We start from the raw sequence: 28,000 nt of genomic DNA, 5'->3' as shown, positions 1-28,000 counted from the left end.
TTTTTTTCTTAAAACTATAAAATCTATTTTAATAGGAAATAAAAATTTATTATTATTTCACCTAGAATATTATTATATTAAAATTTAACGTATTATTCAAAAATATTTAAAATATATATATATATATATATATATATAAATTTTAGTATATTTAAAAATTCATTTCTTGTATTTACACACTTCTATTAGTATTATTAGATTTAATACTGCTTACTTCGTACAAGTTAGTCCTATAAAAATTGTAAATTACGAATGAAGCTGAAATAGTTTATACCTTGGTTGTATTTCTGTTAATAAAAACAAATTAGTTTTTATTAACAGTCACCTTCTCTCACATTCACCAAAAATAGGCTAATTCAAATAGATTTTAACTGGTTAAAATAGAAATAAATAATTACATTAAAGATTAATTTAATGCTCATTTATTTATTTAAATTCGCTAATAATTCATTATAATTAAAAACTGAATATATGTATCATATTAGAATTCATTGATCGAGAGAATGTTCCTCTTTTAACTCGAAATGCATTTTGGCATTTCATTTTTTTCTGCGTTTGTAAAGTATTATCCGACATTTTTATGAAATTTTGAAAGAAGGCGCTCTTTATTATTAGGGATATATGTAACTGATTTTCCGTAAAAACGTCCAATTTAAAATGGAAAACTAACGAAGTCACCGTCTAGTGCGCTTTCTACTTTATGTTTTACAGAATATTATAATTCTTTCCGTATTTATTGTACATAGTGTGTGATTAAATAAATTTGAAAAATACTTAAGCAAAACATGATGGGGATTAAGAATTCCCTTTCGTAAGTCATCAGTCGTCAGCGATGTCCAATGTCCCCAGAAATATGTCTACAATTTTTTCAGAAGAAAAATTTTCTCACCGGCTAAACCTTTTGCGATCAACTACGATTGAAAATTCCGTTCTGTTTTTTATTTTAATAGTCACATTATTCGGTCAATCTCTTTGTAAAACTACATTTTTCTAATCCAATTCAAAATGAGTGAAGTTTCCGTTCATAGCATAACCGTCCATGTAAAACTGAGAGATTGCAGTTTTCAGCCGGGACAAATTTACAAATTTAACGTTTATTCTTACAAAAAACTCGTACAGAAAAATTTTACACTGTTGTTATTTTTCTTTGTTATATATTTTGTTTTTCAACGAAATTATTAAATTACTCCATTATTAAGAAAGAATTAAAGTGTGTAATAAGACATACAATATCAGAAATTTATAATTATATTTTATCGCTTTCAATATTTTCTTGAGTAATACTCTTTTATTTAAATTTGTAAAAATGATTAAATTTTATTCACTTAATTTTATTTTTATATAGAAACCAAAAGCTCTTTTGCTTCGTCAGATTTCTGTAGTCGGAATTGTTATCAATATGTTAAGAATGTCAATTAAGGAAAAAGTTGTTTAACCGAAAACTTGTTCAGTTAATTTTCTGTTGCTAGTTTTTTAATCTAGTAATAAGAAGGCAATTTAAGAAGAAGTTAAAAAAGATTAGTCAGCAATAAGAAGCCCTGTTAATTGAAAATTATGGATTATCAGTGCTATAGGCTTTTATCACATACGTTAAATGTACCTTAGATTGACAGTAACATGCTAAAATATCTGCTTAATTTAGTTCCAGATAAGTAGATTAGGCTAACGTTTTTATCCAACTTAATTTTTTTTTTTTTTTAATTGAATCAATATTTATATAACAATATTATGGCGAAAATACATAAGGCGACGAAGTTTGAACTAATAAACTTACATTATTCCCAAATTTTACAAAAAGGCTTCATAATTAATTTTAGCCACAACTAGCTTGCATGAGATGACATTCTTACTTTTAGTTCTATTTATGGGAACTTTCTAAAACTATAAATTTTCGTATAATTTTCAAAGTTAGCTTTTAGTTGTTTAGGTATTTTGAAAAACAGTGATCTTTTAACCCTATTTTATATAATCTTTCTTCTGAAGTTTTGACCAAGGTTTTTGTTAAAAACTAAAACTTTACAGTCCCGTTTAAGGCATCAAGAGATAATTTTTTGTTAATGTTTATGATAATCAAACGAATTTCATAATTTACTTTTAAAAAAATTTCTGTATATATTTAATAGATTTCTCATCTAAAATTATTTGAAAATTTAAAAAAATGTATGCGTAATTTTTTTTCTTGTCTACTAAAATTATTAATATATTAAGATTATATCACTCTCCTCGAATCGTGGCTTACATGTTGGAAGATAAAAAAATAAACCAAACAAAATCAAAGCACGTCACGTTCACCCTTCGTAGGGAACACTGTCCTCCTGTTTCTATCTTCAATGTTCCGATTCCGAGATCTGAGGACTGTACATATTTGGGTTTTCATCTTGACTGACGACTTACTTGGGCGAAACATATCAAATCTAAGCGAAATAGTTGGATCTCAAGTTTAAAAACATGTACTGGCTGATAGGATATAGATTTCGGCTTTCAGTAAAAAGTAAATTATTGATTATAAATCAGTTTTGAAGACTGTTTGGACTTACGGGCTTGAATTGTAGGGTACGGCTTGCAATTCCAGTATTGATATACTTGAACTCTACCAGACAAAAACACTGCAGAAAATGCTACACATACCCTGGTACATAATCAATAGCCTCATGTATAATGATCTTAAGTCGCGAACCGTTCGGCAGGAAATCTCTCTGGTCAGCCTACGATATCAAACGCGTTTGGATCGGCATCCGAATTATTTGGCGGTCAATTTATTGGATAACACGAATAGTGATTTTTCAAGGTTGCTGAGGAACAATATTTTTTGGTTTGCCTTATCGTTTCAATTAGATGACTTTATGTATGGAGTGCTCTTCTATTTCATTTCGTTGTTATCGTTAAGTCATCAGCCGCTTGGTATGTAACTACTTAATGTTAGTTCAAATATAGATCTCATTTACTTATTGTTCAATTATCTTGCTGAACAAATTGTAAAATTGCTGTGTCGTTATAATAAAAAAAAAGTCTATTAAAATGTTTATTTATTTCGGAATTATAACAAGCTATAAAACTTAGATTAAAGAAATAAAATATAAAAATTATTTCTTTCATTTATCAAATTCTATTTGAAATTCTTTAGAAAGGAGGTAGTCGAATAATTATAACTTTTCGCCTTTGTTTAATAATTTATAATAACGCGTACATATTTTACCAATTTTTTTATTCATGTAATGACAAATGTAGATCACAAATTACCGGAGATAAGAAGTACGCGACTATTTTTTTTTTAATTTAAACAATTTCTAGAATTATAATTGAAATATCTTTTAATTTATCTATAGCCCGACCACTTCCTGATGATTTTTTGGTTACTAAGTACATTTACGTCCTCGTACAAATAACGTACTAAGTAAATTACGTCCTCGTAATTTTAGATAAATATCAGTTTCATGAAAAATATCAGTTTCTACCATATTTGTATAATAATCGATATGTGCTGCTGGTGATGCCGAGTCGGCGTTCTGATTTTCTGCTGAGAATTCGGTTTCTTTATTGATTTTGTGACTATTGTTTTGATCTGCCTTTATTTGAGTTTAGTATTTGTAACTTTATTTGGTTGAATTTAATGTTTTTCACTTTATTATTTATCTGACTATTATTTTTTACCTGTTAGCTTTGTTATCTAATTACTTTGTTTGTATCCTGAGATTTGATGCATATTATTAATATTGTATTAAAGATCGGCTAGCTTTGGATGGTCTGCTGACAAGTTACTCTCAGCCAAAAGTTTTACTTATGGCCGTAATCCTTTTGAAGAACAGTTGTAAAAAATAAATTTCTCAAAAAAAAAATTATAATGCAAGAAGTAGTTCCAGGTTAAAAAATATAAAATATAAATAATCATGAAAATATTTACAAAAAAGATAATTTAATTCTTTTTTAATTAATTAATTTTTTATAATAATTTCATAAATCAATAAATGTTTAATAATAAAAATATAATTAACAGAGAATTTTAGAGAAGCAATTCGAAATACCGGATTATTTTTTTACAAATTTTAGGCTACTAAAAAAAAAAAGAAAAATAATAACCATACTGGAATATTGATTTTATAATATTTAAAAAAAACTTTTATCAAAGTTTGCGGCTGTGTCCTATCAAACACAAACACACTGGATATATGCTAGTTTTTAGTAAAAAAAAATTTTTAATGTTTTGATCTAAAAGATCCGACAGTACGTTTAGATCTAGAGAACCCTACTGTCACAAAAGACATCGCTTTTTCTTTGTTATTTATCTTTATTAAAATATTTTATTTACTGTTTTAAGAGCTGGTATAATTTGAGAAAGATCGATTGCAATATTGGTTTTCCGTAGTGAATCTTTTGTTGCTATTCAACAATCTATTTTATTAATTTCCTTTAAAAATAGTGAAATACAAATAATCTTTGATGCAGCCTACGACCTTAATTTCTTGTACCTAAAAAAAATTAATTAAAAGTAAAGTTTTAAATGGTTCATTTCAGTTATTCCAAACTTAACATTAAGTTTAAAAACATTTTATTTGCGATTACTACGGTTGAAAATAACTTTTATTAACACGAAAAAGCAACTAATATCGTTTCAACTATGCTGATTTTAAAATTCTTTATTCGATTTGCTTTTTATTTTATTGTAAAGAGTCGTATTCAGATACTTTTATTTACACTTTATTACTTGATAATGATTTTTTTCTAGAAAAAAATAATCATTTATAAAAGCGATGTGATAGTCTTAAGGGCAAATATAAAGATTTATTTCAGCGTTTCATTGCAGCCGTTGCCGAGGCGGACAAGGACAGAACTGGGGGATATATGGGTGCTTCTCAATCCGTGGGAACGCGCGCACCGCCCTCGGCCAAGCTACATCTCTCATCTTTCTCCCTCCAATTTAGACCTGGGAATCTCCCACACATTCCTGCCGCATCCATCTCAATCAAATTAGAAACTCTTTCTATAGAGCGACCGGTTACAAACATAATGCTTAAGATGATTTGTTTTATTTACTATAAAAGCGATTTATGTTATTATTTATTTATGGATTAATTTCTACCACAAGTATATAAAATTAAAAATTTTTTTTTTTTGTAAATATTAACAAAAGGGTTTGAATTTTTTTAATTATAATCACTTTATCTAATTTTGAAAATAAAAAATAATTTTTTTCATGGTAATTTGGATTTTTCTTCGTTTTAGACAATCTTATTTTTCTTCTGTTATTTTAATGGATTTGAACGTTGATGACGATTTTATATCCTGTAAATAAAATATTATTAGAATACAATTAATCAAAACCTGGCTATAGAAAATACATTTTTACTAAAAAATTATATTATTACAAAGTTTTTAGCAGAGCCAGTGTGATAAAATTTAAACGGTGAAAAATCTAACGTGTCAGGAATTTTTTTTTATCAAGATGTTATATTTTTTTCTTTATCCGATTGTTGAAAGAGGATAGACTTATTTGATAATATTTTATACATACTATATGTATGTAGCTGTGTTTGTAAAACTATAAATTCAAGACAACTTCTACACCGATTATCATAAGTTTGATGTCGAAACCTTTTTGAATAAATCGGATATTAGCCTTATAAAAAATTAATGAATGCTGTGAAAAAGTTCAAAGATCTAAACTTTCTGAAAAATTCCCGCTATCAAAAAGTAAAATAATTTATTTCTTCCTCTTCTTTTATTTAATTTACCCTAAAATATAATCGTTTTTTTTATATTTTCGTGATATGTACGTTGTAATCTATTCAGCTAGTAAACAATAAGCAATCCCTCCACGGCCCAATGAGATGAGAATGATATGTAAATGAGGACTAGTTTTTTAGACTGAAGCTAACCATTCCTGAGATGTGTGGTTAATTGAACCCCAACCACCAAATTACACCGGAAACTACTGTCTAGTATTCAGATCCATGTAAAAAGTAATAAAAATTTATTAGGATTTGAACCTCAGATCTTCGACTTCGAAAATTAGTTGTTAAACAACTGATTTGAGACAAGTTAACCACTAGACCAGCCCGGTAGGCTAAAATATGATAGTTAAAATCTATCTTATAATAATTTAACAAACAATAATTATAACGTTAAAAGTTAGTTGCTTTTATACGGATTTGAATTCTAGATAGTGGATGGCTCTGTATTTTGGTGATGGGACTTCAATTACCACATATTTCAAGAATGGTCGGCCTGAAACCGTACAAGATTACACCTCATTTACATCCTCATGGGATCATAGGAGGGGGTTCCTTATTTTTCACTAGTTTAACAGAGTGCAACACATTAGGAAAATAACAAAAAATTATAGAAAGAATTTCCGTTAGTTGGTTTGACAACCAGATTTTTTTATTTTCAATAAAATTAAGAACGACTAATTATATTTAACTCAATTATGCGTTCTTTTACTTTAATTTTTGAAGGAATGATATATTTTTACTTAATCATTTAATAAAATCATTATGCTGTTATTTATATTTAATTATTTATTGTAAATATTTTATGGTGTCCATTATAAAAAATTGATGCCCAATCTCCAACTGATTTCTTATTGTTTTTGTCGATGTATTCTGTTCCAATTTTCATATAGAAAAAATATCTGTATAAAAATTAAAAAAGTAATTTTTTTTATAATATTGTATATAATATTATAATTTATTTATTATAAACAGCCGAAATTTGTAAAAGTAATTGTATTATTTTATCATCAATTATGATTACCTTATATAGTTCAAAGAAAAAAAATTACGGTTGAATTAAACAAAACTGAATAAATATCAAATACAAATAAATGAAATCGTAAAATAAAATAGCAAAAAAATAATGGTCGAAGAAGATGAAAAATATATCTGTACTTGTCCGTCAACCATCTTTATGGAGGAATAATTAACCAAGTCAGATAATTTCAAAAATAAATATCTTATAATTGGTTTTAGAAGTGTAAAATATGGTAATTAAGAAGTCATCAAGAATTTAAACTAACCCATTACTATGCCGTTAGAAAACTTAATTTGTTATATTATAATTCTATAGAGACATTAATTAGAAATTAGTTAGTTGCTTATAAAATTAATCAATTTTTTAAAATTATTTTTTCAGCATTTATATTGAATGAATAGTTAAGCAGCCTATATGAACTTGTTACCAATTTGCAGTTTATAGTACTCCACAAATTAAAGCCTAAATAAATAACTTTTTTTTATAATATAATTCAAAAACCCAGATCTTTATTCCACTTTTCATATTTATTAATTTAAATTTATCAAAACTTTTATTACGTATATTGTAAAATAAATTTATTTCTGCTAACATTCTCTTCAAATGTATTATGATATCCCAATACGTTTACTGAATTACACAACAGCAACAGTTTCATACGTAAATTCTGTAAACTAAACAAAGCGTTTTAGAAATAAAAATACCTAATTCACACTTCTAAGATGATCATTGAAATATTAAATATTATTTTTCTGATAATAAGGATAAGGTAAATACAGTCCTTTTAAAAAAATTATTATTTAGCTTCGGTTGTGGAAAGTTTATAAATTTATAAAACTCACTGCTTTTAAAAAATAATTGATTTTATATTCCAATAACTTCTCTTAGACATAAAATTAATAATTTACGAAAAAAACATAACCGATAGAAATAACTTATAAATTATTTCATTACAACCATTTTAAGGAAGGTGAATCTTCTTGGATCGTTTCATTGAGATAAATGCAAATATTTTTCTATATCTAGACACATAAACAGGCAGTAAGCATGTGATAGTATAAATTAGTAAAACATAAAAGTTAAACGCGAAACGTGCGTTGTAGGTTACACGTAGCTTCTGAATGTACTATGAAGCGAGGAAGACCTGTAATTCCTCAGCGCATAGAATGACAGTATAGTGACGCATTTCGTGCTAAGTAAAAAAAAAAAAAAACCAACAGCTACTGTACTGAAAGTGGTATGAGTAGGGCGGAGCACAGTAGCCGCGGGGAATCCGGTAGCGACGCAAACCGCTGCGCACAAGTCCGGTAGCAAGCGGTGATTGGTTAAAACCAGGGTGCAGCCGCTACTGGTCCAAAGAGGCCAATTATTATACAGTAGCACCACCCTCCTAATTACAACTCCGATCCTCTCAACTCGTTCCATTTCCAACCCAATTCCTCGCCCTGTTTCAGTAGCCGACCTCCCACCGCCTCGAGATGTACAACGCAGCAGCATTCCTTTGTTCGCTCATATCCAACCAGTACACGACTCGTAGTACCGCTTGCACTTCACAACACAAAACCGGTTAGCTTTTGTTTAAGGTATATCAACGGCCAGCTCATTCTCCATCCTAATAATAGACATAACATCAGCCGGTACTAACGTCTAAACCTTAATTTAATAATTAAGATTTTTTCCTATTATCGATAGAAAGTTTTATCGATTAAGTAACTCTCTATTAAGTAACAAAACAAGTTTTAAATAATTACCGGTTTTTTACTTAAATTTTTAGTAATGGGATTTATATTAAAACTAAAGAAAATGAAATTAGTTCTGTTTTAAACTAAACCTCATGAGGTATAACATCAATTCGAACTTTCAACTGTTAATTATGAAAACCCAAATTATTAATATTCATTTAAATTTATTCTGTTCTATAAAAGAGTTAACATTTAGATAGAAAATTTAATAAAAATTGTGGGACAAATTGATACAAGAAAGTGAAAAAAATTTAAGCTTCCATGGTCTTAAATAGTATGTTTAATGAGCCACATGCGGCGGACTGTAAAATGTTTCTTATCTACGAGTATATTTCAAAAAAGTTAGTATTTTTAAATTTGATTTTTTGTCACTACCAAGTTTTAGTTCTTATATAGTAGTACACATTTGTGTGTCTATTTAATAACTAAATAATTAGATATAAGTTACGTGATCTTATATCGTTAAAAATAGCTTACAATAAAATGTATCTCTTAATGCTAAATAAATCCTAATGCTGTTTTGCTTTTTAACTAATTAGTAATATTTATTACAACCCTTATTTTAATTTTTTTTGAATTTTTAAAACGCTTTAAGTTACGGAAAGTTATTTTTCATGATAATTGTTTAGCACAATAATTGTGCTAGACGAATGCTAGAAGAATTGAACAATGGTTTTTTTTTTTTACATTACGTATTAGTAATTGCTCATGTTATAATTATACGGTAACTAAAGGTATTTACAGAGAAATTATAAATATAATCTAACCAAACTAACCTTCGCTCGCTGGTCAAGGTTAGCGAGCGAAGCGAGCGTAGGTTAAGTTTGGATAGAGTATAATTATAAGCATATAACTCTAACATGGGCAGTTACTAATAATTACTACGTAATACGTTACGTAAAAAAAAACCATTGTGGGGAAAGCAGAACAGACCCAATTAATCTTCTATTTTTTGTGTATGCTTTTAATTTAATTCTGATACAAAACAAACAATTTCAATACAGCAAATCAAGTTCTTAATATATATTTATCTACTTACCAATAAAAAAAGAAAAGTAATTATATACGAAATTGTTTTTTTCCAATATTTCAATTATTTTGTATCTGATTATCTATACCCTTATTTTTGAAAATTTAACAGGCTATCTAATACACTCACCTTTAATAATAATTCCGTTAGTTTAGGCAAACACGGGTAAAATTTTAAATCTCTTCCTGAGTAAACTTATATTCTGAAAATACTTTTGCTACTTTTTTATTCATTGAAGATTTACGATTTGAAATTCTATATACAATCGTAAACAAAAACGTGTTTCTAGGCGGTCAGTTCATATTTTTAACACTTAAAAATTTTAATTTTACACGTTGAAATTTTAAGGGCACTTGTATTTTCCCTACATGAGAATGAAATGATTTTCACACGCAGAATAAAAGACACGACGCGTTATTTTAGTTCACCATTTATGTAAATATCTGTTATGACTAGCATCATTAATAATAATACTTCAAAACTTTTTGAATTACCACTAAATGAAACTTTTATTAAACACTGCAAATGACAAACTTTTCTCGCGATCGTTTAAGTGTTCTTTTACACCTTCTGCAGAAAACAAAGGTAGAATTTTTAGTCTCATCAGTAAAAGAAACTCTTCAAAACTTTTCATCAAGCTTGTTTCTTGGTATGAGGTGACTTGAGTTACTATGTAACTTGAGTTACATGTTGAGTAGTGATTTATAAAGGTGGTCTTCTGCTGCTTAATTCTTGCTCCCTAAATATTCTACAAGTTTATCTAATCAGGTAACCACGGGTTTATTTATTTAGCTTAACATTTTTAATTTTCGGCTTTATTTAACTAACTTAACTTTCATTTATTTTTTTAAATTAATATAATTTTAAGTAAACTTTTTATAAAAAATAACTTTTTATTGAAATTAGTTTTTTTCATAAAAATTGTTTAACAAACTCTTCTATTTATTCGTTTCTTCTTTTAATTCAATTTTTATATATATAAAAGTAATTATCCTCTTAAACCTACGGATTTGAAAAACGATTGTCTCTGACATCCTTACTATATGAACCAAACCTTCTTCGTATTTTTAAATAATTATCACATTCATGAAATTAATTTAGTATTCCAACGTGTAGTGACTTATATGCTACTTTAGGTGAAAACCCACGATTATACCCCGGGAAAATTAATAACCCTAAATAATAATTTCTTAAAAGAAAAAATTCGTTAAAAAAGGGTTTTTATTATATAGTTAGGTACTATGCAAGATTTTAGAAGTTTTCCGAAAAAAATGTACAGCTATAAATATATTATATTAATTATACCTGTAATATTAGTTTTATTATAATTTTATTCGTCTTCTAATAACTAATTTATTTTCTGATACGAGTTTAAATTTTATTACACTATACAAACATTAATACAATACTAAAAAACGAACTCTACTTTAATTTCTGAAAATAAAATTATCCATTTTATAGAATACATCAAAAAAAACTTTAAAGGGGTTGAGATTTGCAGCTACTAATCAAACGACTGATGACCTGCAAGCAGTAACATACAATAAAGTCTCTTTTTCATTTCAATATAAGACTTTTTTAGTAATTCTACATGGAACTTTATGGACAATTCCATTTTCAACTCTATGCAAAAAATGAAATCAAAAACAATTTTGTCAAGCTTAAACTTTCATTTGATCATTTTCCTACTCCAAGAAGTTTCTTTTATTTTTCAATATAAGGAATTTTTTTCTACATATAATTCTATACCTAAACACATTTTTATTTTCCTTTTACTTCATTCTTATTTAGAAATATATTTTTTTATTCAAACCAAGACTTTAACAAAACTTAGAGAATGTAATATTTATAAATTAGATAAATGTAGATATTTAACTTAAAGATATCGTAAATAAATGTATATAGTACTAATAAATAAGCTAATAATTATCATTTTGCATAGTATTACGCCTATATCGTAATTTTTTTAGAAAAAATCGTATATATTTCAAATATTTTTCTGCTTAAGTTTTTGGAAAATTTTTTGAAGAGCTAAACGTCTGAATGTCGGTGGCCTTGTAATCCGATATTAAAAAATACATTCTGTATATAAAATACTTCAGTGTATTTCATTAAAAGAAGAAGGGACGGAAAACCACTTCACATCTGACATTCCTTAGAAAGCCTGGTATTGGATGTTTGTTGTCTTGAAAATGGCTGTAAAAATTTCGCGAGTGACTTGTATTTCATGTCAGATAGTTTAGAATCGTTATGGTTATTGCAATAACACGCATACAATTTTATTTATCATTTATTTTAATTGGTTTCATTAAATATGATTAACTTTAAAATAAATTATTACATTTTTCAAACCGTTTCATTAACTTTTACGCTAAATTTAAACTACGGGCTTCTAAAATTTAGGAAACATAATAATTTTTAAGACATCAATTTCTAATAACACAGACTCTTAGCCATAGGCCTATAAGAAAATCCTACTTATAAATAAAGGAGGTTTAATTAATTATAATTAATTGTAGGTTTAATTAATTAATTAATTAAAGTAAAAAAAATACGTTCTAAGTCTGAACTGATACGATATTATCAAGGCTTTTAAAAGTAAATTCATTTAAAAATTAAGCACCAGTTACTTTATATTAGATAAATAACGTGATTGCAATACTGTTCATTCAATTCAGTTTAGAATTAATCAGAAGGTGCTTACATTTCTATACTAATAGCTTAAATTGTTTAAGTTAACAATAGCTACTTTAATACCTAAGCATCTATAGTTTTTTGTAAGTATGTTTCAAGTACTATGTTCTAGAAGAAGGAAAACATGGTTTAAAAAAAAAGTTGTGTAATGTGTAAAGAATGTTATGCACGTAATATTTATTTAATAATTAGTTTTTATAAATTCCTTTATTTTACAAAAAAAGGGAGTAGGCTTTTATTATTTTTTAGGAATTTATCTATTAAAATAAGTTAATTCACCTTTTACACAATCAGGGAGTAAGAATTTTTTATGATAAGAGTGTAACAATAAGGAAAGTACATTTCACAAAATGAGTAAAACGACCTTACTATCCTACTACCAAATAAAATTTCACCTAAATCATGACGCTAAAATGAATCTTCAGACATAAATCATCGTAAAAAAAGCTTTTCCGTTGAAATAAAAAGATCCTTCTTCTTTGGTAATTTGGGAAAGAAATTGTTATAATGAAATTCGTGATGAACAATTTTCATTAAAACGGGGTGACAATGAAAATATTTTAATAAAAAAGTATCTTTCCCCCGTTCATAAGGTACGGATAACAATATCAGAAAGTACCTTAGTTATCAAATGGGCATTAACTTACGTGAAAATTTATTATCCTATGTGTAAAATTTTGAGATACGGGATTCATGAGATCTGTTCCCTTGATCGATTGTGATCAAGATTAAATGGCGTCAATATCCGATATATAGATATAGTCTCAAATTTTATATAAATCGGTCCTTCCAGTCTAGAGATATTAAACAAAAACAACCCAAAATACATACATCCTTCCGAAATTTTTCAATACTAAAATTGTGTTTTTTTATTAGAGAATATCTTGAAATGTCAAGATCTGCTAAAACTATATATATTATGTACTATATATTAAGCCGTATAACTAGAATTTAATGGAAAAGTAAAAATAAAAATTACATCTGAATAAAAAGCAGACACAGTGCTTCAATAGTATATAAGCCCAATGATTTAATTATTTTGGAATAGAAACTAAGCTAGAAAATACAATTTATTTATATTTCCTGCAAAAATGTTTCACATATTCATATTTTGGTGGTATCTCCTTCGAATATTTTTAGCTTTTTACCTAAATCTTTAGCTTGTAAGAGGGAGTTCATTTCCTAAAAATATACATTCGTGAATATATTTTATCACATTTTTTTATCATTATACGAATTTTTCTTCTCTGTTTTGATTCAATGTTCAAATTTCTCATAAATTTTAATAATTTTCACATTAATCATATTCCTGTTTTTAATCTTCCTCCTGTTAGGTATCGCGTTTTCTTATTAACTATATTAGTGTAATATTTAGTATTCGTTAGGTAATGTCTATATATATATATTCCGTTTATTTTTTTAAGTTTATCTTAATCCTATATAAATAGAATAAAATAACAATAATTATATTATTATCATTGTACTCAAACAATTTCTTAAAATTAAATCAAATTTTTTAAAAATTACCATAAAAAAGACTGGTGGTATTAATAGGCTAATAATAATAATAATAATGATAGTAATAGTAATAAGCAAAATAATTACAAACATTCATAATATTACACTACTCGTATATTAACAACCAATATTCAGTTGAATAGGTTGTTGACGTGAATGTCGATTTCAAAACTGTATAACAATAAAACATTAAGATAGCTTTAGATAGGTTTCTATTTTTATCTAAATTGATGATAATATAGTTTATCTGTTATTACCACATCGTTGACTACGAAGTGTAGCCGATGTTTATTACAGCAACATATGCCGCTGATAAAACTTCAATAAATATAGTATTTCTTTATGGCTGAATAAATCAATAAATTCAGATTACAATATTTTCATTATAAAAGAAACACTTTTAATCATAAAAATATTAACCTAAAATGGATGCGCGCGCGCGCGTGTGTGTGTCAAGAACTACATAGAAAATAAAAGCAAAACTAAGCTATATACGATTCTTTCCGTTTACGTAGTACTCAGTATCAAAAGTTAAACAACTAAAACCTAATTCCAGAATTATTTTTTCAGACTGTGAAAACCACTTTTGAACTAGAAACCAGAAATAAAACGATGTACCAAAATAAAAGTTTTAAAAATTTGTCTTGTTTTTGATATTTAACTCTCAAGCATTACTAAAAGAAAACAAAAACCACTAGATGAGAATTTTTATTTTACAAGCGATCTTTTTTTAGGAAATGAACAATTTGATAGATCTCAAAAATATTAAATAAAAATTACGTAACAATGGATACATCAACACCCAGCAGATGAAGGTGACATACCTTATCTAGATGAATTTATTCAGGAGAAACAGGTTGATCTGTTTTTTAGATTAATTTAGGGTACCTATTTGTGAAGATTTATGAGACTAAAGGATGTTCCAAGATTAAAAAAAAAATAAGTGTTTAGTAAGTGCGATAACAAAAAAAGCAGAAATACCTATATTTGAATCTCATCTATCGAAAGCAATCGTTAGAATAGCAAACAGGACGTGTGGTGGAAGTTGTACTAATTGAAAACAAGTCCCATTTTTGAAAAGTATGGTTATTTGGAAGACTATTTCGGTCCTCTAATTGATATTGTATCCCACTCTTAAATAGAATAAATCGCCTACATATATTGATAGTTCTGGAAATAGCATTTGACAGTGTAGAATGGAATGAACTGTTTATAATTTAACGGTTGAATTCAGAAAAGGTTATTTACATTCTGTATATAAAAATCAGGCAGATGTTATAAGAGTAGAAAACTGAAAAAGGCGTTGTACCTATAAAAAAAAGTATGAGACAAGGATATAATCTGTCCCCGTTGCTTTACAATTTTTCTTCAGAAGAAGCAGTACAGAGGACCGATGGACAAATATGAAAAAGAGTAAAAATCCAGTTAGAGAAAACCAGTAAATTTACTGATGATATTGGCGAAAACCAAAAACGATTTCTATTCGTTTTTATTTGGAATAATCTTCGATGCTAACGAGCAGGACACCAGGAGTTTTTGTTAACAAACCATTATCAATTCATTTCCATCGCTGAATTTTTATTATACGATGTCGCCTATTTACTTATTATTAGTTTCTTGTTGTCCAACACGTTAAATATTTTTACAATCTTATTTTTAAATGATGCAACGTGATAATAAGTAAATAATCTTTTTTAATAAAATTACTGGTAATAAATTACGCTTAACGTTATCCTAACGTTCGCAAAAGTACATTGTTATAATATAAAACATTGAAAGAAGATAATATATTATATGAAAATAAAATATGTTAGATACTTTATACTTATTTTACTCAACCGTTAAGAGGTGTGAATTACCTTATAAGTAATCCTAGACATTTACTTACGTATTGACTTTAAATATTAAAATGAAGTCTAGAACTGCGTAGAAACTAGCATTTCTTGTTGTTGAAACTAACGATAAGCTACTGTATAATTCCAGTGCCACTCATAAAAATATATTACGTACGTATATCTGTTACTGGATAACTAACAAGAGTTAATGTTTATAATATTTTAAATGAAACTACTTTGGAAACCCGCTTTTTATTCTACTCTATATTTCTGAAATAATAAAACAGCTTTTATAATTACCCAATAACTCTTTAGGAGAAATACTTTATCCTTAATTTTTTAAAAACGTAATTTTATACGCAAAATGCAGTGAAGTTAATTACAAAGTTATTATAATTAATTCGGATAAATAAAAAACTGATTAAAATTTTAATAAAAAAATTATGAATTCTCTCATATTTAACTTACCATTAATAATTTATTTTTTATTTTTTTGGATCCAGAACTAATGGAATGTGTCTCACATTGTATCGGAACACAAGAGATAAATATTAAAAATTAAAAACACGACTACCAAAAAAACAACATTGCTCACAAACATTTCTCTTTAAGATAATTTCTAATATAGGATATTAAAGAGCGTGCAGGTGACAATTTTGTATTTATAGTATAATTTTTCCCTAATTTTTAATTTATTTAAACATATATATATATATGTATATATATATATATATATATATATATATATATATACACATACATATTTATGTAGTCTATGACACTCTCGGTAATGTAAGGATTCCAACGCGGAGTCATACATCTAAATCGGTTCAGCCGTTCAGCTGCTACGGTGGAACAAACATACATGCATACACACATACATCATAAATACATTACGCTCCTTTTTGGGCAGTCGTGTAAAAAGAAATAAAATTTTCTAATAATAAAAATCTGTATGAGGAATATTAAAAATAAGCCGTAATCTCCGAAAACAAAATACGGTAAAATTAAAACTGTTGAAGATTTTTAATATCTGAGACATAATACAGTATAACATACTCGAAAGATCTAACTCAAAATAAAAGTAAATAAGATGCAACTACCCAATCAACTGACAAAAAATATAAATAGCAAAAAGATTCTTTTCCGTTAACGCAAAATTTAGACACTAACCCAGAATGCTTTTATCTGCTGAAACGATGATAACAGTCAAAGAATCGAGACTGCAAAAAATAATTAAACAAGAAAGGAAAATTTTAAAAGGACTTTCGGACCTAAATGTAAAAGTAAAGAAATATTTTTCAAATGAAAATTTAACGGACTCTAAGAAAAAAACTTAGCTTTTATGGATAGGTAAAAATAGAGGACAACAAATAAAAAAAAGAATTTTTAATTATCTTTCTAAATTAAATGTAACTGGTTTCAATATTTCAACAAAAAAAATGAATTAAATATTACAAAAGAAACATTTTTGAACGAAATATTTTTAAAAATAAATAAAAAAACTTCAACAATTTTTAGGAAAACCAAAAGGAAAAAGGTGAAGAAAATTTTCTCATAAAAAGAGTGACGAAGTAAATCAAAGAATAAAAAAGTATTGGCAGAAAAGGAAACAAAATTCAAATTAAATTTGTTTTTTAATGCGACGGTTCAAACGAAAAAACTGTAATAATTGTAACGTCTCTGTTAATGTATTAATTTAGAACCGTTTTTAAATGCGGAATACATTTCTAAATCTGATAAATGTACCAGATTACTTTATATAATATCACTTTGAATGCGGAGAATAAATTTACGACACTGTCTTAGGATAAGGTTGACCGAAACGTGAACCGTATTCTGACATCACATACGTCACACGCATCATGTAATTAAAGTAAAACTCGTATCGTCGGGTTGCACTGTTCAGAGATTAAAATTTGGTAAAATGAATTGTTTTTAAATAATGTAAAAATAAAAATTTAGTTAAAAATAATAAAGTAATGTTACTTACGTATGGTAAATGATTTTTTAAAAACATTTTACGACCAAAGTGTTAGCTACATGATTTTTTTTTTAAATTTCTACCTGTTTCTGATTTTTCCTATTTTATTTGTTCTGCAAGGATAAGCTTATAATTCTAATATGAATGGAGAATAGAACTAAACATATAATTTCATTGTTGTTTAATTATTTCACATTCTATAATTATTCAATGCCTATTTATTTTTCAAGATGAATAATTGCATTATTCTGACTGAAAATAAAAGCAATTTAATGCGATTAAGAGACAAATATGATGCGACATAACTGCTTATTCCGCTAAAAAAAAAATGTCACATCAAAAAACGGAACACTGCAGCTATGTAATTTTTTTTTAATTTCTCTTTAATAAACCAGTATTATTTTGGTAATAAGTTTGTGAAAATAAGCTTATGATTAAATGATTTTGAATAATTTGTTTTTCATTAAAAAACTATCTGTTATTCTTCCTTGACACATTGATTTTTTTTATTGATTATTTGGTTTAATTTTATTTTGTTTATGTTTTCGCTCATTTATTTATTTATAATCAGTCTCTTAAGTATAGTAATGATGAACATTTAACAATAGAAATGCGCATCTACTTATAGGTTTTCTTTTTTTATAAACAATTTTTGTGAAATTGTCTTTGTTATTTTTTTTAAATGGCACTAATATTTCTCCACTCAATTCCTTCAGAACTGTTAACGTATTCTGTTTTGATTTTAATTAATTATTAACTATTATTGTTCAAATTCAATTATTTTTATTATTATTATTATTTTACTTTTATTAATATTAACTATAATCACTTCCTTTTTTATTAATTTAATTTTATATTTTACGATACAGTTTTCTGACCGAGGTCCTTCTCAATGCTTTTCTGAATAATTTTTTTTTTAAATCCGTAGAATAGTATCAGAATGTCATATATTCTGTAAAAGGTAAGCTATTACTTAGGTACCGATCATTAAGGTATTGATTTGAATAAAACACTTATTTATCAGTAAAAAAAAAATTATTTTAATTTAATCATAGCTACAAGATTCTCTTTTAAAATTTAAGTAATAGATTCCAATGAGCTTATTTTTAAACGTACTACTTTGATTTTATACTAAACTATTATTATAAACGATTAAATGAGAAATATTTTAATATTTTTTCCTGAAAACTAAAAGTAATTCCTGCACATTATCAAACAACTTTTTTTCTTATTTTCCGTTAATTCATTTTATTTATTTATTTTTTTATGAATTATGAGAATATTTTCTTTATGTTAACGTCAATAGAGAAACATAATTGAAATATTTCATTTCTGAAGATAACTATAGGATCACGAAATTGTTTTGAATATTTAATATCTATTAGTATTAATTTAATAATTTCCTTTGAAATAATTTCACGATTAAATTATGTATATTTCATTAAAAAAATACCACGTCACACAAGTTGAAAATTTATTTGCAAACTGTTATTACACATTTGTACATCAACCTTCAGAATCTTTGTTCACATATGTGTACAATGAAGCCCGTTGTAACCTATCCTCTTCTATCCGAGATCTCATAAAGAAACAAATCCCACCCAGAATATTTTAGTTATAAGAGGTTTCATTATATTTGTAACTAACTGTTACTAACTGTATTAAAAAAATAGAAACGTATCTCATTTTCTTTTCAAAAATATTTTCAAAACCGTAAAGAATTTTTAATTTCTTTAAAAATGCGCACGGTAGTTGTTTGGGTGTATATGTCAGTAGAATGACATGAAACCCATGTCAGTTAACTTTTCGATTATTGTAAAAAAAAAAAGAATCTTAAACAACTCATTAGAAATGTATGACGAGGTGTTTACCGGATATTGACATATTTTGTGACACCTGTCTGAGTAAGTGATAGATCCTTATAATACGTGCTCAAGGAGTTACCCTTGAATGGTTTACTTTTATTTTTAAAAAAATAAATAAGTAAAGATTTATTTTTGGAATTATCTGGGTATGAACAGATCAATAATAAGACACTAGTTACAGATATTTTTCGTGATACTAATAAAATAAAATAAATTTTTGTTCAAAAAAAAATTGCCGAACTGTTTTTAAATCTGTTCTTTAAATTTTTATTTTACCGAATAGGTATGAATCATAAATTTATATTGCCCAAACATTTTTTGCATTTTAATTCCGTAATTATTTTGTGGTGGCAAAAAATTGCTTCGTGATATTAATCAAGATGAGAGGAACAGTATTTTAATCGATAAAATTATTAATCTTATAAAAGAGAAAACCCCAAATAACTATTTTCTTATTTATAAGAAACAACAATAGAAAAAAATATAAATTCACTGAGAGTATTAAATATCCTTTAATGAACTGTTTAGTTTTTCATCGGAAAAATTCTGATTCGGCATAGCTGTTAATTTCTTAATACAAATAGATGACATTACGAAAGTAAAAATAATATTAGGAAAAAATTTATGAAATTATCATCGATAAAACACAAAACCATTAATATAAGAAACATCTACTAATTTAACAAAGTACATGTTTTACGATATAATATTTTTACAAATGAAAAAGAAACTATTTTTTCTAATAAATTTCTCTTCCCGTGCCTGTTAAGAATAATATTTTTATTTTTCCAAATAAACAATCTAGAGATTAGTTTAGAAATTTATTTAGTAGCATAAATATTTCGTTAGAGTTATAACCATGTGATCATCATTTCAATTCATCTTAAGCTGATAAACGAGGCCGATCTCGGTGGCCCGAGTAGTAGCGTCTCGACCCTTCATCTTGAGGTCCAAGGTTCGTATTCGGGTTCCAAAGGCTAAAAAAAAAACTACTAAGTAAGATCCTTATTCCTCATTAATTTAGGAATTATTACAGTTTGGTTGGTTTACGTAGAGGTATACATTTATAATACATAATTATTATTATACATAATTAGAAAAAATGTAACAAAAAGGCTATTGTTTTTTTTCCTATTTTTTTCATTTCTGTTTTTTTTTTTTCATTTTCAATGAAACGTGGACTTTATTAATATTGTATTGGAAAAAATTAACAAGAAAAGGCATGATATTTTTAACTGTAATAAAATGTAAAGAAATAAAAAGTGTAATGTTATAATAATCGACAAGAATCATTACTATGTAACAAAGAAAAATATTCACAAGGGATTAAGTAAAAATTAAATAAAACTTGCCAAGTCCAGACTTAAGCCAAGAGAAATAATACTTTTCATTATTATTTATAGTATTTTAAATTTAAAATATAATATTAAATTATATTTTAAAAATGATTTTTTTATAATATAACCTTTATATTTTTACAATTTTTTAAATCTGTTTATAATATCATTTTTCGTAAAATAATTTTTAATTTAATTAATCTAAACAGTAGAGAAACGAATTGTTCAAATTTAAACTTTTAATGAAATTTTGAAGCTTTTATTTAATAATAGACTAAGTTGTGACCTTTTTATATTTTTAAAACAAATATATATATATATGTATATTTTTTTTTTTTTTTTTTTTTTTTTTTTTAGAATTGAACTTCCTAGTAATCTAATTGTGGAACCTTACTCAAAACGATTTTATTATTAAGGTATTTTCTCCATTTTTTTTTTTTGTTAATCTTAAAATCAGTAAGATTTATTGAACGTCTTTCGAGAAAAATCTCTCTGAAGATTCAACCAAAATCCAACCAACCGTCCTCGAAAAGGTTACGATTATCGTATGAATGAGCAAATAAATAAACGAGCCATTAAAATAATATTACATAAAATTGCTTAAGCAGTTAAAATTATTTAACTGCTAAGACGATAAATGCATCACGATATAATTAAACATTCTTTTACATTAAATCACAAGTTAATAAGAAACCGAAGATTTATTTTATAATCTCCTTTTATTAAATATATTTCAGTTATTTTATGAAAGTTTATGTAAATCAAAGGCAGTTATTTGGAATAAATGATATCAAAAAATTTACAACGGATTTATGTTTGTTACGTAAATCTTAATTAGATTTAAGTTGATACACTTAATCGACTATTACGCGTAAAATGGTTTAACACTGACAATGTCATAGTATTAGGAATGTCAGTAGCGTACATACGGTTAACACATCAGTATTACGAATAAATCGATACCTTATTCTCGTAAATAATAACAATTATGATAAAATTTATTTAATATACAATTTTATATATTCAAGGAATGAATATATGCGTTTATAAATTTAAATTTTTTCAATTTTGGATGTTATTTAATATAACAAATAGCCTAATTAAATTTTGTTATTAAAAAATTTGATTAGGCTATAATAAAACTAATCTGTAAAAGCTTCGTTAGTCCTATTTATTTACTTTATTAATATTATTATTTAATTACAATCGACATAGAAGTTTTTCTCAATAAGAAAACCAGCCTAGTGAAACAAAATTTAAAACAAAAACTATTGTTTTCTGCGAAATAGAAAGACTTTAAAACAGTTTCAAAATTGAAGTTTCTAAAAATGGTTTTCGACGATCCTGATAAGCGGTCACCCGAGTTTATTTTTACATAAAATTTTATTTATTTTAACTCATATTTTTTGGCCTGCAATAAATTTCAACAAAATTATTTTAAAAAGTATTTTTTTTAAATATTTTTATTTATAGTCGCATCAAAAATTAAAGTCATTAGCCACTTATCAATATAATGTAACTGTACCGGTAAATGTGCATTCCTGAACAAACTCAGGCCAACCATTCCTGAGACGTGCAGTTAATTGAAACCTAACCACCAAAGAACACCGGTATCTACGATCTAGTATTGAAATCCGAATAAAAGCAACTACCTTTATTTTTTATTTACCTTTATTTATCTTCTTTTTTTTATTTCACGTAATTTAAATAAATTTAATTTATCATTGTACGCTTTATGACCTGCACATAATTTTAACAAAAGATAAAAATATTTTAATTTTACAATTCTTAAAAATTATCAGCTACGATTTTGAAAATTGACGAAGGAACTTTTCATATTAAAGCAATGTTAACGGTTTACTTCAAAAACCTATTTAAAAACAAAATACAAAATTATTAAAATTGATAACTTTTTTTTTTTACATATTATATTTATTTTTATTTACGGATTCTCTGTAGAGTTATTAGGTGAGGTCTAAATCGCCAGAAATTATTTTTTTTAAAGCGACAATTTAATTTTTTTTTTTATATTATGAAAACTTGATAGCATATGAAAAGATGTGATGACAGACCGGGGGATTCGAACCGGCGACCTCCGCACAAAATGCCGAGACGTTATCTACTCGGAGCCACGGAGGTCGTCTAAAATAAAAAATTTAATTTATTAACGATCTTAAAATTACAAAATACTGTTACCGTAAATAATGATTGCTACTATTAATAAATTCTAAAAAAAAATATTTAATTACGTCTGGGACAGATTAAGTATTTTAGCCTATCTTTATTACAAGTACATATCTTAAATATTTGTTTCTTTAACCTTATATATTTCATTTTATTTTAAATAATATTATATTTTAAGTAAATTTAAGCTATCAGTGATGTATTTTATTTTAGATATTTCGATTTTTCAACAAAAAAAAGTAGAATTTCTTTAAAATCCAATAAATCTAATGTAAGAAATTTGAATATGATACGTGGGTTAGATAGGTAAACAAATAAAGGAAGATATTTTACACAAAAGTGCAACTGAAATACAAAATGTTTGTACATCATTATTAATTTATATTTTCTCATGAAATACACATATACTTAATAATTTCCACTGTAATTTTTTTTTTTACTTTTGTTTTTTTTAAGAATTGAACAGATAAAAGTAATAAAATATAAATACTTTTTTACTAAATAATAAAGCATCGTTTTTGACTTAGTATTACAAAGATTTATAATTTAATTTAAACCAATTCATACATAATGAAAAACTTTAAAAATTAACTGTTAAATTAAAATATCTGGGTTTTTATTTGTTTTTAATTTATAAAATACTTTTGTGTACAGAAAAGTAAAAATTAATTTATAATATTCAGGCGTAATAAAAATAATTTTTTTTATTTTAAAAATCTATTAGTTTATAAAATTAAATAAGTTTATAACAAATATAATAAATAGCCTTTTTTATTAATAAAAATATGTAATTGTTCAATAAAAAAATACATTTTTTTAATAATCACAAATATAAATAGGATTTAGAAATTAATAATTCAATAATAATAATAATAAATAATTCAATTTGTATTTTAAATTTAAAGCAATTTTTATTACAGTAAGAAATAAAATAACAACGGTAATGTGTCATTGAAAAATTAATAGTTTCTAGAGAGTAAACAGATTCATATAAAGAAAATAAATACGATTGACTTTAAAAATATCACAAGAAGGTTAGTGGTTTGGAATTAACTGTTAATTTTAGATTCGATGATTGATGTATTTTAAACGTTTTAATAATAATATTTACAATGAACTCTTAATACTTCATGGATATTATATTGTTTATAACATTTTATTTTATGTTGGTATATTTTTTTCATTTGCATACATGTTTTATTGTACATTATACTTTAAATCATTATTATAAATTAAACAAAAACACGTTATGAAATAATATTTGACTGCGACTTAAAGCGAAAAAATAATATATATATATATATATATATATATATATATAATCAAGTCGTAATATAAAAACAACCTTATAAACAAAGACTGATAAAATAAATGTAGGTGGAAGTAGGTAAACATAACCTTTGCTACGGCGTACATTCAGCCGCATTCTTCTCTTAAGAGGGAAAGTTTCCAAGTTAGTACATGTGGCAGTTGGCAAGCTTCACAGAGGAGAGTCCTGCCCTGAGCATGAAATTAGCAGACAGTTGCGTAATCATACATAAAATATTCTTCCTACAATAATTTTCTATACGATGTTATTTAATAGCTTACTATTAATTTTAAATGAAAATAAAACAAAATTAATATTTAATTATGTAATTTATAAAATGTATGTTCCTTAATTAAATTAAAAACTTTTAAACATTCCTGTTTTACTGTGATAATTACGGAAAAAAGTATATAAAAAGTATATATATATATATATATATAATTATATTATTATCCGGATAATTTAAAATTAAAAAAAAGTTTATCTATACATACAGTAAATTAATTTCACTCAACTTTTTACGATGGTTGAAGTATTTTAAATGTTTGTAATGCTAACCGTAGACGAATTCTTTTTGATTAATAATTTAATTTTATTACAGTATTTAAAATAAAATATTAATTCTAATTAAAAGAATTATTACGATTACTCCAAATAAGAGAAATCATTAATAATTTGGAGAAAAAAATATTTTGATGTGAAAACAGAAGAAATCATAAAAATTAGTACACCGAAAAACTAACGCCAGTTTATTTTGTAATAAGCAAATAACAATTCTACAAATTTTATAAATTGCAGAAAAGACGTACAAAAAAAAAAGTTACGTACCATAACAATTTTACTTTACTGCCCAGATCTACTAAGTATACCTACGTATAATTTTGTCGAATCCTAACCAATTAAGTCGTACCTAGAGTGCTTAAATTACCATTTTAAATTAAACAAAAGTATCAAGGCATTATGATTTATATGGCGCAAGAAATAAAATAACACTTTGATAATTTATCTTATAAAATTGTAAGTCTTCGATTATAATTTTTCCCTTTTTTTATATATGTTCCAAAAAATGTTTTAACATTCTATAGCTATATTAAAAATAACTATTTTCATTTTTCATTAATTCATAATTTTTATAACAAATTACGGTAGCTGTATAATTAAAATTTACCTATAATTAATTTGTAATAATAAATCTATGTTTAATTAGAATAAGGAGAAAAAAAGAATTTTACAAAAAATGTAGTTTTCTTTTTTAAATATGAAATAGCTTTTTAGTTTAATTAATTTAATTTTTTTATTAAGGACTAGCGAATAAAAAATACATAACTGGACTATAAACTTAGATATACTGAATTTTAGTAATCTAATTATTATAGTTTAAAATAAAAGGTATGTATTGGACCAATAAAATAGGTAGCTAACATTTTTTTTCTAATTTGAACTCATAACTTTTTTAAAGTTGTGTAAAATTACGATCCTCAAAACTTTTAATTTGACTATAGTTATATATAAAATAGACTAACTCAACTTTTAATTTATTTAGTTTTAAATTTAAATAAAATTTTCTCATTTTTTTTAATCATAATTTTCCCCAACATTTATATTTTAATTTTAAAATATTAAACATTTAAATTAGACCCAAATTTAACACTATTTTTTCTAAATTTTTTTATTATTAAACAAATTTACGTATTAACAAAAGTTTGTTAGGTACTGAATGTTAAATACTCTTCAGTGTAGACTACTGAAAAAATTAAAGATAATTTCCGTAATTATAAATATTTTTTTATCTTTTGATAATATGTAATGTATTTTTATGAATACAAGAAAAAAATAGTTATTTTCTTAAGTAGACTGGATATGCAAAATTACAGTTGTAATAAAGACATTACATAATTCATTATAATTAATTACAAAACCGACTAATTAACTTGACAAATATATCGATATTTCAAACGGTTGTCTCCAGTTCAGGATATAATCGCGATTTATTGCTGTTTAAACCTTACGAACAACTTGTGGTCGCTGAAAGACTTGTTACCGTAATAAACAAGTGGTGGTAAGCAGGTCGGCTAACCTTCTTGTCGGTTTAATGCAGCGCTACTGTGCGGTTGCTGTCTTAGCCACTCGTCTTACACGCCCTCCAATACAGTAGCCTATACAGTAGCCGCTCTAGTTATGACGTCACGAAGAGCGAGGAAAGAAATGGCTACTGCTCCAAGATATACTGTCATAACAAACAGTATGTCGTAATAATAAATCAACTATCATACTTATGCTAATTATATAAATGTATTACAACTAATAAATAAAACTATTGGTTTAAACGTAAATAATTAGTTGTTGTATTATAGCATGCGTAAAATACCCAGTTATGTGTAAAGTAATCCGTAAATAATAAGCAAAGTACCAGTATTTTTAACAAAATAAGACTCTATAAACATTTATATGTATATTGAAACGGTTAATAAAATGGATATTAAAGACATAGCTTTAGATTGTATACACATTTTGATGTAAATAGTTGTCAACTTTACTTAAACTAAAAAATAGAAATATAAAAATAAATATTTAAATGCGTTTAACGAATCTAGAATGTTGCTATCATGAACCATTAAAACTTTTATCAGTTTTTTCATATTTACATAAAATATTGTATTAGATATATAATTATTGACGTAGTTATTATAATTTTAATATAACTTAGGCTGTAAATGTATATAGATAACTCTTTTGTTAAAAATTGTTAAACTAAGAGATTAAGGATGACTTGAAATGACATAAAAATTTGCGATCAGTTACTTAATTTAACGTGAAATTTTAGGCTATGTTAGTATATTTAACTTAACTACATAGATTACTCATGCAAAAGACGTTTTTAACAATCTAAGTGTTATTGAATTAATAAAAAGCTTGTTAAACGTATTAAAGAGAAAAAAAAGGTGAACTGATGTAAGAAAGAAACGTTTGACCCTAAATAATACGTACAATAGATGTCATCAAATGATAGCATCTCCTCGTAACTTTACTTCATCTCCCTTTAACTTTACAAAGAAACATATAATGAAACTTCAGCACCGCTCTTATATTATTAGGAAAGATAATTTAGTTACGTAATTGAATTACTCGAGAATTTCCAGAATAGATTTCGTAAAACCGTAGAAATCGGAGCGCGTTTAAGATGTAGTTAGTTATGATCTAATGAATGTTAGATGTGATATAAAAATACAGATTTCTAGAAACGTTATGAATTTGTAGAAAAAATGAATAAACATCATTACTGTGTTAATAAGATAAGAAAGCGACCCGATGATTACGCTTATTAAGTTTTTAAATGTTTTATGAACATTACGGTCACCTCACCTGACTGCAGTCTGCAGGCTGGTAGGTCTAACTATGTCCGGTAAGGTCTGGTAGTTGCTTCTGCTGCTGCCGCCGCTTCAGGTCCGGGAGGCGGCACGGAGTCGAGTGTAATGAGGTGAAGAGTAGCGAGAGAGTGTGCTGCCGCACAGCGCAGAATGATGGGCCGGCTTCTGAAGATGTTGGCTGAGAGCGACCCCCACTCCGTATTGTCGGGCGTGGGAAATGCACAGGAGCCAGGCTCCGCCCCCCTCCGGCTTAATCATTGGCCGATCGAGCGGCCTGTGGGATGGAGCATCATTCTAATTTATACCTAAACCAGGGGTTATTGAAATGTCCTGCCCTGCGCGAATTAACACAGTCATTATGATAACGACTGGCAGACTGCCACAAGA

The 28,000-nt window shown here is 26.1% G+C and overlaps 1 protein-coding gene across 2 annotated transcripts in view; it reads right to left on the bottom strand.

The window, feature by feature from the left end:
- LOC142333453 (protein drumstick-like) overlaps positions 1-27,789 on the bottom strand; it is an 88,078-nt gene extending 60,289 nt beyond the window's left edge. The window contains exon 1 of one of the 2 annotated variants that reach the window (XR_012758608.1): positions 27,609-27,786. The gene's annotated coding sequence lies outside the window, so the exon portion shown is untranslated. Of the gene's footprint in view, positions 1-27,608 lie in introns of both variants that reach the window. The other variant, XM_075380596.1, reaches the window with a different exon arrangement.
- Between the last annotated feature and the right edge of the window lie 211 nt (positions 27,790-28,000).

Source organism: Lycorma delicatula, chromosome 1, assembly GCF_047948215.1.
Source record: "Lycorma delicatula isolate Av1 chromosome 1, ASM4794821v1, whole genome shotgun sequence".
NCBI lineage: Eukaryota > Metazoa > Arthropoda > Insecta > Hemiptera > Fulgoridae > Lycorma > Lycorma delicatula.
The sequence above is the reverse complement of the archived record's forward strand: the minus strand, read 5'-3'. Positions and strand labels throughout refer to the sequence as shown.